This window comes from Macrobrachium rosenbergii, chromosome 41 (assembly GCF_040412425.1).
Source record: "Macrobrachium rosenbergii isolate ZJJX-2024 chromosome 41, ASM4041242v1, whole genome shotgun sequence".
Taxonomy (NCBI): Eukaryota; Metazoa; Arthropoda; class Malacostraca; order Decapoda; family Palaemonidae; genus Macrobrachium; species Macrobrachium rosenbergii.
In genome coordinates, this window is record NC_089781.1 from 19,745,019 (window position 1) to 19,764,515 (window position 19,497).

At 40.2% G+C, this 19,497-nt stretch overlaps 1 long non-coding RNA gene across 1 annotated transcript; it reads right to left on the bottom strand.

Moving 5' to 3' along the window:
• Positions 1 to 1,703: 1,703 nt before the first annotated feature.
• Positions 1,704 to 19,497, bottom strand: LOC136826448 (uncharacterized). Its single transcript, XR_010849608.1, has 4 exons — positions 19,174 to 19,497; positions 10,364 to 10,516; positions 9,850 to 9,986; positions 1,704 to 2,463 (listed from the first exon to the last, which is right to left on the bottom strand). It is a non-coding gene; the product is annotated as an uncharacterized lncRNA (long non-coding RNA).

Below are 19,497 nucleotides of genomic sequence, written 5' to 3' on the forward strand. Positions count from 1 at the left end.
ATTTATTGGTCGAAGTGGCTATTCCTCTGTGTTATCAAGCAAAGACTTGTTAGCCTTAAGAAACAGCAATGTCCTCCAAAGACAGTAGGAATATTCAGTGTTTTCAGCATTTACGGTTGCTAAAACTTCAATTTTTTTTTCTAGCGCGAACCGACTACAAAATACCCTAGGTCATATTTGTTGTCTCTTTACTTCAGTCTCTTCCTCTCCTGATTTAAAAACGCCAGGGAAGAGGGATTTAGTGTTCGTTCCAGAGGAAATTTGTGCCTTTAAATGGCATTTGCAAAGAGATAAAAAATTCTGTTGATTTTAATGAGCGTTCTGGCTTTTGTTAGTCTCACTGTATCTTTTGATGTGGTGTTTAGTCCCTTATAACTTTTTCAGTACTTTGAAGGGCGGGGGGGCGTGATTCTTAGTGAGAATTTTGGCTAATGGTTGAGCTTGGAATGCTTTTATGTAGATTTGATTTCGTTTTGAGATTTATATATACTCTTGATAGCATTGTTAACTTGCTTTTTTCACATCTGAAATGACACACAGTTGCAAAGAGACTGAAATGACACACAGTTGCAAAGAGAAGATCATGGCGGGAAAATGCGTATTTTAGAGAGTAGGATAATAAATAAGCCCCTCTTCTCTTGCGTATTTATCTCGATATAGTGTTCTTGATGTACTTGAAGGCTTTACATGGGAGTTTTCTTCAAACACTCCTCATTCACTTGCTGAATTGGCCAAAGTATACGAGTTAGGAGGCTATTCCTCAGCGTCTGTCGGGCTAAGGGGCCATCAAAGTGCCTTTCTAACAAGAGATTGAGACTTAAATATGCAAGAAAAAGGGCTTTATTTTTTGTCCAGTACTTAAAAATAAGCAGTGCTTCTTCTTAGCCTATTCACCGTTCAAGTGTTATAAATCATTAGCTTGTAATCTTGTCATGTCCTTGTTACAAACTCTTAATCATTTTCAATCTTGTCATGTCAGTTACAGAATCATTTTCAATCTTGTCATGCCAGTTACAGAATCTTAATTTCCTCAATTTAAAATTTCATGCTTACGAATCATTTGCGCTTACGAATCATTTGCTTTTTAATTTTGTCTTTTCATTATCACAGAATTTAATCATTTGCTTTTTTAATTTTATTTTTTGTCCATTGTCAAAAAATTTGTTATTCCATTGTCGCAAAATTAGTTCGTCACAAAATTTTAGGTACCCCGTTGGACACCATATTAAATTGATCTCTTCCTATTTTACAGGCAGGAGAGAGAGAGAGAGAGCAAAGGGACTTGCATGAGAACAAGACGACCGTCGAACAAGACGACCGTCGAACAAGACGACCGTCGAACAAGACGACCGTCGAACAAGACGACCGTCGAACAAGACGACCGTCGAACAAGACGACCGTCGAACAAGACGACCGTCGAACAAGACGACCGTCGAACAAGACGACCGTCGAAACGGTGTCTCAATAACTATCAAGCCGGTAACCCAGGGCTGTTTAAAAAAAAAATTTCTGGACGCTTCACTTTACAAAATTCATATTGATTTTTTTTTTTTTTTTTTTTTTTTTGCTGCTGGGCGGCTGCCTGATCCTGGCGGTCACTACAGACAAAGCTACTTGGGAGCCTGAATATATTCCATTGCCCCCCCGCCTTTTTCTACTGAAAGGAACGATACTACTATACAGTAAACAAAAGCACACTTGCTGAATAACAGCATTTTAATGAACCTACTTGTACCCCAGCATACGGCAACGTAGAACGTCTGTTGCCAACTGGCTCTGTAGTTCTATATTTTTTAATAGGGCGCTCCTACCGAGGGCCAACTGATCAGGTACTGCGACGGCCCGTAGATTCTCCTCAACGTCTGTCCGGAGCTAAGGAGGAGCCAGTTTTCTTCCATACACTCCTCATTCACTTGCTGAATTGCTACCAGGGGCCAACTGCCTCGAGTATACAGGTTAGGACGGCCCGTAGATTCTCCTCAACGTCTGTCCGGAGCTAAGGAGGAGCCAGTTTTCTTCAATACACTCCTCATTCACTTGCTGAATTGCTACCAGGGGCCAACTGCCTCGAGTATACAGGTTAGGACGGCCCGTAGATTCTCCTCAACGTCAGTCCGGAGCTAAGGAGGAGCCAGTTTTCTTCCATACACTCATTCACTTGCTGAATTGCTACCAGGGGCCAACTGCCTCGAGTATACAGGTTAGGACGGCCCGTAGATTCTCCACAACGTCTGTCCGGAGCTAAGGAGGAGCCAGTTTTCTTCCATACACTCCTCATTCACTTGCTGAATTGCTACCAACGGCGACCTCCTCGCTCCAACCAGGGGCCAACTGCCTCGAGTATACAGGTGAGGACGGCCCGTAGATTCTCCACAGCGTCCGTCCGGAGCTAAGGAGGAGCCAGTTTTCTTCCATACACTCCTCATTCACTTGCTGAATTGCTACCAACGGCGACCTTCCCATCTGTAAAACAATTATAGTTAGCAAGTGCTGGCCAGTTAGATGATATAACCTGAAGTGCGGTCAAAGAAATTATTAGGATTTCTGGTGTATGAACAAAATACTAGGACACGAAACGGCAAGTATATCGGGTGTATTTTTGGTCACAACCTACACACACACACTTGCTGAAAGCACTGCGTGAGAGTACTAAATCCGCTGAAAATGCGATGTTCCTAAATTCCCTGCTCCGTAAAAACAACTATCAAAACTATTCAATTTAGCAACATACTGACATTATAATTATACTAGACAGTGTAAACTGTCTTGCAGTACACAGCCAACCAGTAACTAACCTCCTCTACAGCAAAGGTGAAGGCCTAGGGTAACTCTAAAATTGGAAAATAATAGCGGCAAATAAAATGGAACTTTAGGTACCACTAATCAAACGTTACATGGCAAACTAAATGGAACTTAAGGTACCACTAATCAAACGTTACATAGGATAAGTCAGATTTACGGAGCTTATTTGAACTAAAACACTGATTCAACGAAGAAGGTATTTCGAAAATTTACATAGACCACGACGATACTGTTGAGAGAGAGAGAGAGAGAAGAACGGCATGGGAATTAAATTTTTCAGTTATTTGCAAATATTCTTAATTACACATTGTTATTTTTATTACGGCTGCAATGTCCAAAAACTTTAAAACTGATCACTACCAATAAATCGTTATTGTATCAACCTTCAGAGAGAGAGAGAGAGAGAGAGTGTTATCATTTTTATTACGGCTGCAATGTCTTAAAAACTGATCACTACCAATAAATCGTTATTGTAGAAGTATTCATTGCCTTTTCCTTCAGAGAGAGAGAGAGAGAGAGACTATAAAGAGAGAGAGAGACTTATACAGTTACTGGTTTCAGGCCATGCAAGTTCACAAGGTAAGAGACATGAATTCTATACACTTTGTTTATAGGATCTACGCCACCATCTCATTCTTCACGAGGCAGTATGTTAGTACTATAACTACTCAGACGGGAATAAAAGAAGTATGGTATTGCCTTTTCCTTTCATACTATATTCAAGAGGCTTTTAATGTCAGCCACTATAAAGATCATAGGGTGCTACGATAGTAGGCGGTCTACCTACGTGTTTCTACAGTTTCGTCGTGTTCAGTACTGGTCCCTTGGGGATCAAAAATGTCCCTAGGTGCACTTGATCACATCTGATCCCCGAGTATAGGGTATAGTTAAGTGAATATTTTGGGTCTGCATTGACTGAGCAGAAAAATCTTTTTAACTGGAAAGACAAGTAACTTAAAGAATAAACTCAAGCTTTGTTTTTATTTCAGTAACTCGATTAACCACACATGCCTGTTTAATCTTTGGTTATTTCTTACTTAGGGCTCATTCCTTCACACCAAAGACTGCCAGATTGTCTAAAAACTCTCCCAGTTCTAGTCCTATGGCAAATTGTTTAGAAACACTTTCTGATAAGCATATTCAATTTCACTTTACCAATGCCACCCGGCATTGTACCGGGCAATAACAATACGCTTTCGTTTCACACACACACACTGTATCTAACTAAATCAGTGGTTCTTAACCAGGGGTGCGAGGATGCCTATGAATAATTAAAGCAAATAATTATTTTTTTATATACGCATGTTTTTTTCTGCAAAAAATAAAAATAAAGTAGATAATAAATCGAGAGAAACTGTGCAGAACTAGAGCAGTTAATTTCTGAAAGCAAATAGGAATCAACAAGACTGAAGAGAAGGAATGTCGACTGTGACAACAAGCCTGAAGACAGCGAGCTCCAAACTACAGATTGTTACTGTTAAGTGATGACTGTTACTGAATCGGATGAGGAAATACTGATCCGATAGTTATTCACTCCTCAAAATCCAAAAAGCGACAGCGAAGCGGAAGCTGTGTCGCGAATGGCCTTTTATTCGATGATACAAGTAAAAAGGAGGTAATCCTCTCATCTTAATCAAGCCTGAGATATAGCAGCCAGTGCCTGGATCCTTTAAAATAGTGATTCTTAACCTTTTTTTTACCACGCCCCCTCTAACAGTTGGTCCTTCCCTCCACGCCCCCCTTGCATCTATGAGTAAAATTCCTCTCCCAGATTTGAAGGAAAATAAAAAAAAGGCAAGAGAAAGAGAAGGGGTGTTTTTATTCTTTTGGGAATGAATTAGTGACATACTTGACACTGCTTCTTAGCGACTTTTGTAAAGAGAATAAAGAGTATAATTAGAGGATTTTTAATTTTTCCTCAAAGGGCTTCTTGCCCTTCCCTGGAAACTGCTGATTGCCCTCAAAAAGAACCATTGCTTTAAAATGACACACAAAACACACATATCAAACCACAGAAATTATAAGTGATAAAGTCAGTTCTTTATGACAGCAGACCCGAATACTGAAATCAGCAAAGTCCCTGTCATTCGATGTTCAAATTGGCACAGACAAACAATCTTCTTGCCTTCCTCAAAAGACAATCTTCTTGCCTTTCCTCAAAAGACAATCTTCTTGCCTTTCCTCAAAAACAATCTTCTTGCCTTTCCTCAAAAACCAATCTTCTTGCCTTTCCTCAAAAACCAATCTTCTTGGCTTTCCTCAAAAAAACAATCGTTTTGCCTTTCCTAGAACAGCGCACGACGTGCTCATGAACAGAAAAAAACAACACCACGATGTCATGAAGAAAATGTATCAACAAAGTCTACGATTACGCCAGTCAAGGATGCCTATCAGAGGAAATTTATGACAGATAAGTAAACATTCTGGATATCGATTGGTTAAATCCTTCCTGAATATCCATGCCAGTCAACTAGGCCTACATGATGGAAAACTAAACAGTCCATGAAGCGATTCACATTCCTATGCAGAGTGACAATAATAATAAAACTTCTATCTCCTGTTGTGGTTGAAGGCTTTATCTAATAGCCAAACTATTAGGAGCACCAATCTCCCTTGAATAGTTTTGTGAAATCACTGCCAAATAATTTTCATACCAAGCTGGCCAAGGCACCATTCAACAGTTAACATGTTAACACTAGAAAGGAGCAGGTTCCTTCTAGCTGGAAATAGCAAATGGGACGAGAGTTAGTCAAATAAATGAAAGAATATTGAAGATACAAATGAAAGGCAACACCAGAGTTCTCGTTATACTGCCCACAACCAGGCTGATCAATGGAGGTAGAGGGTGAAGCAGTTTAAGCAGCCCAAAGAGAAGTGGATATCATGTAAGAGTGGAAAATTTAAAAAATATTTTATTTCATTATGGGGAATAAGGATGAAGAGAAAGACAAGGATAATAAAAGCATAGAGACTGAAAGATGGAAAAGTCTAAAAGGTGTACACATTAAGGAAAAGTGTCTGTAAACAAAGCATAGAAATATGCAGTTTGACAGCAGACGGGACATCCAGAGACATGGTGGAAGAATCAGGATGTACTACAAGGGCCTACAGGAGAGAAAAAGACGGCCTTAAAGCTACAGAGAGAGAGAGAGAGAGAGAGAGAGAGAGAGAGAGAGAGAGAGAGAGAGAGAGAGAGAGAGAGAGAGAGAGAGAGAGGTTAAACCAAAAGGCATGTGGCAAGGACAAAGAAAGTGGGAGGAACTGAATCAGATCAACACAGCAGAAGGAAAAAAAGAAATATACAGAAAACATGTCAAGGAAAGATGAAAATGGAGATGAAATTAAAAGAAACCCAATGGAATACTTTAACAGTATTTTGAAAATCGTCTGGATGAGGAAAGTAAAGACAAGCTAGAGAGTGCTACATGATGAAGGGCCCAGTAGAGAATATGCCATTATAATAGTTGAAGTTAAAGTTCAAGCCCTCCTGGGACTCTGTAAAGAGATTAAAAAGAAGAAAATTCCTAAGGCCCATATAAGGAATTATAAGCAAGTGATCCAGTCACTGACAAACTCTCAGCATATAGGAAATTCTGACAAAAAAAAAATGGTTAGGGCCAGAAGTGTATGACAATGAGAACCTACAAAGCAAAAGGAGATGGAATGAGATGCTAAAAATTTGGAAGAATTTTACGTGTTTCTACATCTTGGAGGAGTACTGAAGAGCACGACATTCGGGGGGTGGGGGGGGGACATTGCAAAGGCACAGAGTACCATAGGATTTGAGGGGAGAATGAAATTAAACGTAAACAAAACGGATCTTATGGTGACTAGCAGGAAAGGAAAGGAAAGGCCCAGTCAGGAAAGTGGCCATATAATTGCTGTGGGGAAACTTGTGAGTGTGAAATCGATACTATGGTCAGTATTAGAGATGGTGACCCAAGAGATGTCCAGGATTACAAAATATTCGAGGAGGAAGGGACTCACAGTGACCAAAATACGTAACATGAAGGTGGGACACCACACTGTGGTCAAAAGTTCAGGTCTTAAAAGAGATAAAACCATAATGCCGTGGGGGACACTGGATTGTTCAGGAGTATTGAAAATTTAGTACCGACGAGAAGAACCCTGTATTGTGAAATGGAAAATGATTACCATAAAAATACCCTATTATCATGCAAACTATGAATTATGATGCATTCATAAGGCTTTTTATAACTCAGTGCAGCAGAAACATAGAGCTCTGATAAAAGTATAATGTGGGCTTCGAAAGCAGATGATAATGGTTTAGTACAGATCAGAAAGAAAGATAAGGAAACGCTGGTCAAAAAAGCAATAAATAAGGAAGTAGCAGAAAATAAGTAGCAGAAAATAAGTAGCAAAAAATAAGGAAATGACAGAAAAAGGAGATAGGTCTGGTGGGGATTCAGCCGAGAAGTGCACCAAACAGAGGGGAGTGGAGACAACCCATTCCACGTCTGAGAACTTCAAGGGAAAAGCTGACATAAAATGATAATGATGGTGATGATGGTGATGATGATGGTGATGATGATGGTGACGATGACGATGATGATGATATCTTCCTAATCTGTAAGAGTATTACCGACCTCGATGGAGTAGATAAACCAAGGACCCCCTTCTTTCAATTCATTTAAAAAAAAATAACAGTAAACTGCTTTGAGAAGCCTGCCTTAGAAATACAGGAACACCCTATTCAATAATGCTAAAAAAAAAAAAACGAAAAAAACGAAAATGTTTCTCCGTAAGCCCGTACTTAAATTTGCTCTAACTGTGCTTTAAATTTAGCTCTTCTGTAAACTAATGCTGATATTTTTCGGGACTGTTTTTCAACTCTTTTTCGTCTCATTTATACATTTCAGAACGGTAAAAACACTGAACAAAGTAAAACTTTTCAAACTGAATTATTTTTACTCTAAAGGGAAAGACCAGTCTATAACCAACACAACTTAAGGAACTGAGTTTGTGTGAAAGCTATTTCATGATAATCGTAAATGAATGACACTGATACAGCCGAAGTAGAAGCACCACTTAAACACCTAGGGACACTGCCAAAGGACACCCAACCAATTACTTCACGTCCTTCCACTCTTCAGAGGCCTTTCTTAAACGTTCAGTCACACATCCTGCGATTTCCTAGGGTACATGAAACGTACGATGTAAACACTCTAACACGCTATTTTAATACAGTCTACTTCATTATCATCTTAATCCCTACAGCTTTTTCTTTCCTTCTTTGAACCTTCTGTTGAAAACCCTTATGGACAGAGTCAACAAACTATAATGAACCCTAGAGGGTTAAAAGGGAAATAAGGCCCCAGAGGGCTCCAAAGAGAAATCAGCCCCAGAGGGCTCCAAAGGGAAATCAGCACCCAGAGGGCTCCAAAGGGAAATCAGCGCCAAGAGGGCTCCAAATGGAAATCAGCACCAAGAGGGCTCCAAAGGGGAGTCAGCACCAAGAGGGCTCCAAAGGGGAGTCAGCACCAAGAGGGCTCCAAAGGGGAGTCAGCACCAAGAGGGCTCCAAAGGGAGATCAGCCCCAGAGAGCTCCAAAGGGAGATCAGCCCCAGAGAGCTCCAAAGGGAAATCAGCCCCCAGAGGACTCCAAAGGGAAATCAGCACCCAGAGGGCTCCAAAGGGAAATCAGCACCCAGGGGGTTCCAAAGAGAGATCAGCCCCAGAGAGCTCCAAAGGGAAATCAGCACCCAGAGGACTTCAAAGGGAAATCAGCACCCAGAGGGCTCCAAAGAGAAGTCAGCCCCAGAGGGCTCCAAAGGTAAATCAGCCCCCAGAGGGCTACAAAGGGAAATCAGCCCCCAGAGGGCTCCAAAGGGAAATCAGCCCCCAGAGGGCTGCAAAGGGAAATCAGCCCCCAGAGGGCTGCAAAGGGAAATCAGCCCCCAGAGGGCTCCAAGAGGAAATCAGCCCCCAGAGGGCTCCAAAGGTAAATCAGCCCCAGAGGTCTCCAAAGGGAAGTCAGCCCCAGAAGGGATCAGCCCCCAGAGGGCTCCAAAAGAAATCAGCCCCCAGAGGGCTCCAAAAAGAAATCAGCCCCCAGAGGGCTCCAAAGGGAAATCAGCCCCTAGAGGGCTCCAAAGGAAAATCAGCCTCCAGAGAGGCAAGTTACAGGTGTACGAGGGAATAGGAAATATAATCGATATACCTGATTCGGGAGACGTTGGCAGAAAGCAGGAATGAGCCAGTAATTCGACAACAGGTGCTTTTCAGATTTCAGTTGCCTATTTTCGGATAACTGTTTTGGTAAAATATGAAAGTCATTTTCTGTGCCAAGGCTAATCATATCATGAACGCATTAAAGCCACTATTCAGCCCTAAAACTTTGCACCAACTTCTCTATCCCTTGATTTGAAACTTCCAACAATTTCTTGCATCAGATCAATTAGCATTTGATCAGCCTTTATGAAGCCACCTTGACCTTCACTGTTACCAAGGCTTGATGGAGAACAAATGGTTTATATTACAGTTTTGGTTTAAAGTTTCACCAAACCTACAATTCTTCTGGCATGGTGGCTAACTTCATCCCTTAATGTAATTGTAATGTAAATGTAATTAAATTTAATTTAAATTGGATTTAATTTAAAAATTACAACAGCTTCTGTCACAAAGAATTCTTACTTAAATTTGCATAACAGTGATTCACTGTGGAACTTTAATCCTTAAGTAAAATGAAGAGATGTCTTTTTCAGTGTTTTTGAAAACCAAAACTACGAAAATAGCCGCTAGCTAAGAGAATCAGTCAGTACCTAAGCAAACACGAATTCTGTCGTTGTAAACTTTGATTTTTCAGGCCAATTATACTTCTATAAGGAATGTTGGGTAAGAAGAGTTTTTCTTTAAATATAAATTAGTCATTAAGTAATTTTACCTGCACATACCATCACCATCGACTTTTGCGACAACTACAGAGGTTAAAAGAAAGGAAAGCTCAGAAGAACCGCAATAATTCAATTATAAATATAATTTTGTCTACAAAAGGAATAAACTCATATAGATATCATGACTTCTTACTTGGAATGAATTATTTTGAAGGGTGCTAACATTCATCCAAGGGTGGGAACTTGAGAAACCAGATATAGTTTATCATTCTCTTCCACAGAAGTGAAGGGATGTAGTCGTCTCTCGGTCGAGGATCGTTAACCTGAAAACTGAAAGAACTTCATAACATTCTTACAAGTACAGTTACAGGAAAATTTTATTTTAGGGAGAGAGAAACTTTTGTTAAACCTGTCACGATATGAAGGCACAATTCACTCGCCCAGGTTCGTGCTTTTGTACGAAGGTGGTAATTCCAGAAACAACAGTATTGATACTTGTCACATTCTCAAGATGCGATAAACATTTTGAAATAAATGATGAATGCACCTCTTAAAAAACTAGTTTTGAAATAAGCTTATTAATTCAAACTGTGTAAGGAATTCCTTGCAATTGTGCAATATGACGCCTCAAAATAAATGGCACTTTTATCAGAATATGCTGGAACAGGTACAAGAAAATGAATGCAACTATCTTGCACACAACTTACCATGAAGGAAAAAAACCTCTTCCTGAAACTTCTTTCTACATCTTCACGCCGCTCGAGAGTTCCTGTCTATTATCAGATGGCCTAAGGCACTTTGCTACGGCCGCATTATCTTTTGTGGCATCACCAAATCCCAGGTTCTCAGGTAGGCCTTAACTGAAAGAGAAAGAAATTATCATACACTTGCTTTCAACTCGATTCATGGGAAGACAAATGTTCTACAAACAATTATCATTTCTTTTATTTTTTTCAAATTCTGGATGTTACGAGATTCTGTAGCATAGCAAACTCAATTTGAATATTCTCAAAGGACACCTTATCTTAATATGTGAAGTCATGTTATTTAGTAGAGTAATCAAATACAGACTGAATTAACAGGGACCTTTGTCTTCAATCCTGTCAATAGTAATAATCAACACCAGAGGACCCGTTCAATTCAAATTATGGCATCAGGTTTCTTAAAACAGTGCTTTAGCATGAACAATATATTAGCGGATATCAATATTAAAACTAATGACCCAGTGAAGGACGATCTACTAATTTCATGGGTTTTTGACAAATAAAAAAAACTGCAGAGTTAGACATATAATCATGGATTACCTCCATCTAAAAAAGGCAGGATTCTATGGTAGCCTTTCTCATCTTGAAAAAATTACCACTGACCTAAAAGAGTTTTTCTGAAAGAATATTCAAGATATCTTTACGTGTTTCAAGCATGAAGAAGACTGCATTACGAGCCCAGAGTGTCATATCATGATAAGGCGGTCCTTACTGTACGTCTGTGGAAAACATCGGATAAAATTGAATTCCTTCACAGTCAGAAAAAAAAAAATACCCATCTGCTTTTTTGACAAAAGCCCGAAATATAACCGTTAGGCTAAACCTTTTAACTTTTAACTTCTTCAAAGGAGGTCACGGAAGGAACCTTTTTAAAACATCCTCCTTCCTGTTTCCCCATTTGGCCTCAGGATCTAACCTTTTTCCACATCACCCTGTAATACCCTCACATCATTACCAGAGAGTCTGCTCCCAACCTCCTCTCCTGTTCCCCTCCCACCGGCCCCCCTCAACACACACACACTCCCAATGTCCCGTCTCGTCAATTACATTAATGGCAGAAATCTCGAATCCTCTTATTTTCTGAACATAAAGGAGACCAGATAGTCATTCTGTTGCAAGCCCCTGGGATTCAAGAAGAATTGAAGAAGAAGAAGAAGAAGAAGAAGGAAGAAGAAGAAGAAAGAGGAACACCTCACTCAACCTTAACCTTCATTCAAGTCCTTGGTTTTCAAAGAGTTCTCCTCTACACACAATCTTAGATTTATTTCATGCGTTGACAAATCAATCCCAAACGAGAGTTGACTGACCCGAAATAGAGAGCTCACATTTACAACTCCCCACCTCCGCCCCCAACACCCCCTCCCGCCACCCACGGACCCATGACTGACAGGAACATTGCTAAATTCTATAATTGAGCATAGAGGTGAAAAAGGTGAAGTTTATATTAGTGACTGTATAGGATATAACTATGACATTGACAGGCTTTTGTCTTCAGTAAGTCACTGACCGCCATACATAAATAACAGAAGCTTCTTATATTTCTAAAGTTTCAACATTTTTTAAATAAATTGCCTGATGAATTTCGGGAGTATTTACCTTATCATATACATAATGCAAAATTTTTCCAAAGAATGAAGAATAACTTTGAGACCAGATGAGAGAGAGAGAGAGAGAGAGAGAGAGAGAGAGAGAGAGAGAGAGAGAGAGAGAGAGAGAGAGAGAGGGGTAGCTAAAACGAAATTTAGGTTAACCAGGATGGCTATTTATGTGTACCACCTCAAACTGACCTCATTTTGTTTCCCAGAGATATGCACCGTTTGTGTCAAGTCTGTCAAATTTTTGTCATCAAAATTCTATTACATTATTTACAGGTGATGCTAAATAATATAAATGGCTTAATTCCATTGTCGCAAACTGTCTTACGACCAACTTTCGGATTTCATAATTGACTATATATGAAATGACCCATCCACCCAATTGTTTTGAACATGTGGCATCGTGACTTTTCACCCCTCACCCTGCTTACGCAGCCACGAGGGATTGGTGCGACGATAATATATTCTCCATTCATGCTGGAGCAGTGATATTTTCCTTGATGATGACATCAGTATGATTTATAAACATTTGAAACCCCGAGAGAAAACACACTCAAAGGAGGTGGTGATCTGAGAACACACAAGTCCTCCTACTGGCTGGCTTAACTCAGGAAGGAGGGACATTATTTGCTAAAAGACCCTAGTACCTATTACAGGCAACCGCAAAGGTGCTGACATTCAATATGAAATGCAGAGATGCAACACAATCATACGATTAAAAACTGAGCAGACGCCTTAAAATAACAGCGACCCTAATGCCCTTAAGACCCTAAAAATCACCAGCACCTTCGCTGACACAGACCCTGCCCTTGGCAGTGGGGTCAGACTGTTTACCACGATTCTGAAGCCTGAGAAAACCGGGCGATGGCAGCTTTCATGGAATAAAACAAATGCTGTTCATACCTGGTACTTTCAGATACATACAGAACAGTCGGTCTACGTGCCAACTGCGCTAAGGGGCATCACTTTCACTTTGTTTCACTTTGTTTGGTTTTATGTACAGCCCTCCACAGGGATAATTCCCTCTCTGACGGGCCCTTGTACGTTTTCAAAATATGGCGCTTCTTATATTTTGTAATTATCATGAGAGAATGCCCTCCACTTTCCTACAAAAACCCAACCTATCTCGAGTGCAAAAGGCAGCATCATACTGCATCCATCCAGCCTTTGTCTGATTGGGATAAAGTTCACTGACGATGAGATTCTTCAAGATTTGAGAAATGAGAACAAGCCAAGGCCACCCTTGTCGTTACAGGTAAGACTGATACCAAACGTGGTGCCTTTCACCTGGTTTTGGTCATCACTAACCTACTTGTATCTATAGGTATTAGAAAATTTTTTTACTCCTGAATGATGGCTGTTTACAACTGGATAGAGAACTAACCACTCAGAGAAGCCTACTAACAACGATGATCCTAGCTGCGTAAGCCTAGGGGCTACCATGATCCTTTACATACTTTACAATGGGGCTTTCGCATTGCAGACTGATACATACCGCATAAACGCATAATATACTTTTATTTTCAGTATGAATGGACAACTCAGCAGCCGGGCATGTCAGAAACAAACATTATTTACAGCAGACACGACTTTTGTGACGTAATGGTTCAAGTTACGATGCATTGTAGTCTCTGCATTCTGCTGCTGCTACTTTGGCCATTCCTATGTTCGGGATGAAGACATTGCCTTTTCAGTATCTTGGGGGTCCTTTCTGCCAATTCAAACTGTCACTTTCATCTACCCCACTGCAGAAGAAGATGAAGAGGCCTAATGGTCAGGCGGATGAAAGTCAATGTCAATTTTGGGAAAGCAAAGCTCATGAAAAACTCAGATAAATAATTGTTGCCAAGTTCTGTTGGGTGAATAATTCTCTCTCTCTCTCTTTGCTGGATGGCAGTGAATCATTTTCTCAAACCCGTGTGTGTGTGTGTGTGTGTGTGTGTGTGTGTGTGTGTGTGTGTGTGTGTGTGTGTGTGTGTGTGTGTGTGTGTGGAGAAACCGGTGGGGAGGGGGAGTGCCTGTAGTGACAGGTAGCGCTTTGGAACTCTTGCCCCCCCACCCGCAAATCATGGTATTAATGTGCTCTCTATCTCGGTGATAATTCCGATTCTTTATTTGTTGCAGTAAAAACAATTAAGAACACCGTACATAAGGAACGGCATGAACTATAAATGTCCCACCATCCTTTAAAATGACAGCGTGAACTGTAAGCTTCCATCAGCTGGGCATTACTGAAGACAATGCGGAATGAAGACACAACTGAAACTGACGATGACGGAAGAAAAGGGGAAACCCGCAAATGTCATTCAACATCAAGAGACCGGTGGGGCTACCACAGATACCAGTCCACGGTCAGCGAACCTTTTCTTGCGAGAGCAATCAGCTAGGAACAATGAAAGCACGATTTCACGGATGGCTGCAGTTCAAATGTGCGTGTCAATTGGTGAATTTAGAGCAAACTAAAGCAAATAAACTATTGTAAAATCATACACTTCCTTGTAAAACCTGACCCAATAGTAGCATCAGTCTTGCACACTTGGTCATAGCTAGCATAGTCAAGTGTCTCAGGCAAGATGGCATTTTCAAGGTCTGAACTACTATGCTTACGAAGAACCTGAGAATGTCCTCTTGACAACAGTCTCCTCCTCACAATCCTTCGGTAGTAGGCGGACCATCAGCTGGTAAGAAGAATCACCCAGACGGAAAGACCGTCTCGAGTAGAATTCGAGTGATATCAACGACCAGTTATCAAGACAAAAACAGTTGTAACTGTGTTTACAGCGTGTATTCAAATCACCTAAGAACCAAGAACAAGGACGAGTATCGAAAGGAAGGTTTTTTATTATCATTCAACACAAGCAAATGAATATTCGCACAGGAGTTAAAGATATTATCACGCACCTCGTCAACTCCAATACTTAGAATAAAATCCAAAAAAATATTGTTAAGTAATTCACAGCATTTAAAAGACTGCCGAGGAACCTGAGATAAGTCTCTGAAAAACTACTGAGGAGGTACCAGGCCATGACCTGCGCTCAAGATATCAAACCCCATGATTAAAAACACGCCAAAAAACAGCTTAAGATGGAATGGGCTGCTACAAATGGTGATACTAGCTACATTACTGTACTTCCCGTCTTTTACTTGTCTTTGAACTAAACTAGACAACTTCTTTCACATTGCCTTTCTTATTTCCAAAACTAAATCCAGAGATGACAGTGAAGCTCTGTTCCACGATTTCTCTTGATAAAATCACACACACACTTGGCCCAGTGAAAAAATTATCGATCTCTCACATTGGAAGATGAATTGTTATACACAATATCCCTTTCAATGCGATTGTTGCGTTTCTGTTGGTTAGGCAGAGTACAGAGGTCCTCAGCAGGCCTATTACCACTACTACTACTACTATTACTCCCGTGCTGGCTGCAAGCAGCGGCGTGTTACCCTCCGGGGCATTATGGGCCTTCTCTATAATTTCCAGAGTTTAAGGTCATCCAATCAAACGCGGAACACTTCACGGGTTACTCAGTGACCCAGATTATTCGTTCCTTCCATTTGGATATTATGGACACATGGCGATACGAAATTGGTCCTGTGGTAACACAGAAAACTTCAACCTGAATCTCAAGAGTATCTTGAACAAAAAGGATTCTTAATTCGTCTAATCCTCCTCATTTTCTAATCAGAAATGCAGCAAATATGGCAGGATTAGGATGAAGACCGGTAGGAACGGTCGGGAAATAATGGAAATATTACATCAATAAAGATGCAGACCAAATGGCAAGTCTGGAAGAAGGCGCACTTAGGACGCGAGAGAGAGAGAGAGAGAGAGAGAGAGAGAGAGAGAGAGAGAGAGAGAGAGAGAGAGAGAGAGAGAGAGAGAGAGAGAGAATTTAAGTATGAAGGATTCCGACAGGTCTAATCATCGCTGACCAAAAACGTAGTTTATTAAACATCGAAGACATCACACACAAAAAAACCCTCTATGACGCCTAAGCGATGAGTTCGGGACGATTAGACCCTATTATATTCGGCCGTGCACCTGTTAGGCCGTCACAACTTTTGGCCATATGAAGTTTAGGCCGTAAAGCCCTAACAATACTAGCGGGGCGCTGCCCGATGGGCGAACACTGTTCCCATACCCGTTCCACTATACTGTCCGACCGAGTATGTGGAGCCAGAACGATGCGATTGTCTGGTAACACTGCTTCAGAAACAGCTGGAAGTGCCCGACGGACATGCCCGCTAGTGTGGACAGGCCAAAAGACATGGCGGGAGCTCCTTGGGATGCCGTGTTTAGTACTAGCCCCTCGGGGATCAAAGTATTATATACGCCCATTTCGGCCTTTTGCCGGTTTGGATGTTACGGCCTAAATGACTTACGACCGGAACGAACAGGACTTTAAGCGATCAATCAACTAAAAAAAAAAAAAATTGAACTTAATGGCTACCTACTCACTATATTTGGTAACCGGGTAACCTAATAAGGACGAAATTATCAACGAAATATTTGGAATCAACTTGCACTTGAAGACAAGCCCATGTACACAAAGCGTTTAACAGAGAATACAGTCCATACATAACAGGTGTTCTGTAAATTACGAAATGTCTAAGCATACAGTATTCAATGAGAGAGAGAGAGAGAGAGAGAGAGAGAGAGAGAGAGAGAGAGAGAGAGAGAGAGAGAGAGAGAGAGACGAGCACTTCCTTAGGTAAACCAATTTTGGAACTAGGTAGGGGACAAGTTTACAGGTTCAGTTTGTGTATTATAATGGCTATGCTTATTTAGCAATTACCACTTCTGTATTCTGTATTCTCGCCTTGCAATTCCAGCAACCTTTGAGCCATAAGGCAAGTAAATACTATTGGGTCGAGCAAGCAGATGCACCACTGGTCGTTCGATTACTGGATTGATTTGATGTTCTCTGGCATCGGGACAACTGAGGTCATTGACGCCGATATCATTTGTTAAGAATGACGAATTTTTATATAAAACATATGGACGTGAGAACTAGATTTCTATATATATAATATATATATATATATATATATATATATATATATATATATATATATATATATATATGTATGTATATATATATATATATATATATATATATATATATATATATATATATATATATATATATATATATATATATAAACTGAGGCATCCAACTAGCAAATGTTTGAAATTCTTGAAATTTCAATACCAAGTGCGACTTGGAATCGTGTAGTAGGACAATGCTACGGAGCCTCCACTCACCAAAGGCTTATTTGGTCGAAAATCATGAGAAAATCTCGAGGTAAACGACCCTTTGGCTCTCTCAGTTCTTAGTGGTTGAAAATTGACTCATTCGAAGTAAATGACAACTTAGGAAATAGAGCGGTTGAAATAATTTGTTATTACCGCTTTTGGTTTCATTTTTAATATACCATATATACTGTTACGAAATCTGTCTGATGATGCTAAGAATAAATTCACATTCGCTTTGAATTTCAATATAATTTTGTCCAAATAAAAAAGAGTAATTGGTGATATGGTGTCATTTCTAGGTAGAAGATTCCCGGTGTCTCATTCGAAGTTTTGCATAATTATTACTCCTACATTCATTTGAATAGAAGGAATTATTAATTATTACATGCGTATGATCATCATACGCGGTAGGCTGCTAAAGTTGAAATAAAAAAAATTAGTAAAATATGCGCGAAGTTTCTTCGGCGAAATCGAGTTTTCTGTACAGCCTCTACAGCGTAAAATCAAGGCCACCGAAAATAGATCTATCTTTCGGTGGTCTCGATATAATGCTGCATGAGCCGCAGCCCATGAAACTTTAACACTGGCCGGGGGTGGCCTGTCCTATAGTTGCCAGGAGCACGATTATGGCTAATTTTAACCTTAAACAAAATAAAAACTACTGAGGCTGGTACGTTTAATGATTGGAGGGTGGGTGAGCAACATACCAATTTGCAGCAGTTTTTAAGAGCTGAGGGCAGACAGAAAAAGTGCAGACGGACAGACAAAGCCGGCACAATAGTTTTCTTTTACAGAAAACTAAAAATTCGAAAATAACAGTTAAGTTAGTATCATGACGGTATTTGCTAACTAATGTAGGTCTCTCTCTCTCCCTCTCTCCTCTCTCTCTCTCTCTCTCTCTCTCTCTCTCTCTCTCTCTCTCTCTCTCTCTCTCTCTCTCTCTCTCTCTCTCTAAGGTTACGTGACTATACGACGTTTTAAACAGGTTATCAATTGTCAAAATTTCTAATGTTTCACTTTAAATATATTATCAATTATATATTTATATACAGGTTACGTGACTATACGACGTTTTAAACAGGTTATAATTGTAAACCATTTTTTAAACCATTTTTCCCGATGAATATAAAATGATGATGAATTCGACTCGATAAAATCTTTAAAATTCTTGACGTTTATAAATAGTTTTCGAAAGGTTTCCTCTCAAAGTCTGTTGTTGTATGGAACAAAATAATGTTCATCATTGCAATTCGTCATGTTACCGTAAGATCCAGGAATGTTCGAAAAACCGTTCAGATAAATGGCGACTGAACTAATCCTCAAATACCCTAACTAGAACCCGAATTTTGAGGTATTTCCAAATTTTAAACTTTCATTCCCGTGGTTGAATCAATGATTGTTTTTTTTTTTATTAAGGTGGCTTTATGCCAGCACGGGCTCTGCTCATAGAGCATCTCGTAATCGAATCAATTACTAAATAGGACTGATATTTCTTGGGAGTCATTATATTTATGATATTTACGGTCTTTTGTTTATGTTTTTACGGAAATCCCCAACGAGCTTGTGCTAAACACGCCGCAAAGATGGATACAGATACCGGGTTAAAAACTTGGGGTCGCTATCTAGGAAAGATCCGAAAACCACTAATTCTCCAGCAACCCTTTCATAAAAAAAACAGCAGCAACCTGTGCTGGTATAAGGCCGGTTTCATGAAAAAACAGCAGCAACCTGTGCTAGTATAAGGCCGCTTTAGTGCAAAAACAGCAGCACAGGGCATAAAGCCGGTTTCATGAAAAAAAAAAAAACAGCAGCAACCAGATAATCTGACGACATTACTGTTCACCAAATGCCCATCATTATTCCACTGACTCCCTGTTGGAATTGGAATCCTCCCTTACCTGATAAGGTCTTGGTGCCCGAATCTCTTCGTCCGGTTTCCTACTGCAGAAGTCCCCAGAGAAGCAACACCGATGGCCCAAAGAAAAATTTTCTGAGGGGCCAACACCGAACTCCTTCCTTTGGATATATGTCAAATCCCTCGGTTGACCAAACTCACTTAAAAAAAAAACAATAATCTTGATTATCTGTAGAACAATATTCATGGGCGAGGAGAAACGGGCGTGGCTGATCTCAGTCCACTCGAAAGCTCAACTGAAAACCTTCAAAAGAGCTTTCAGCCAATGACGAGAGCCCATGCATCAAGACGGTTGAAAACAGACTCC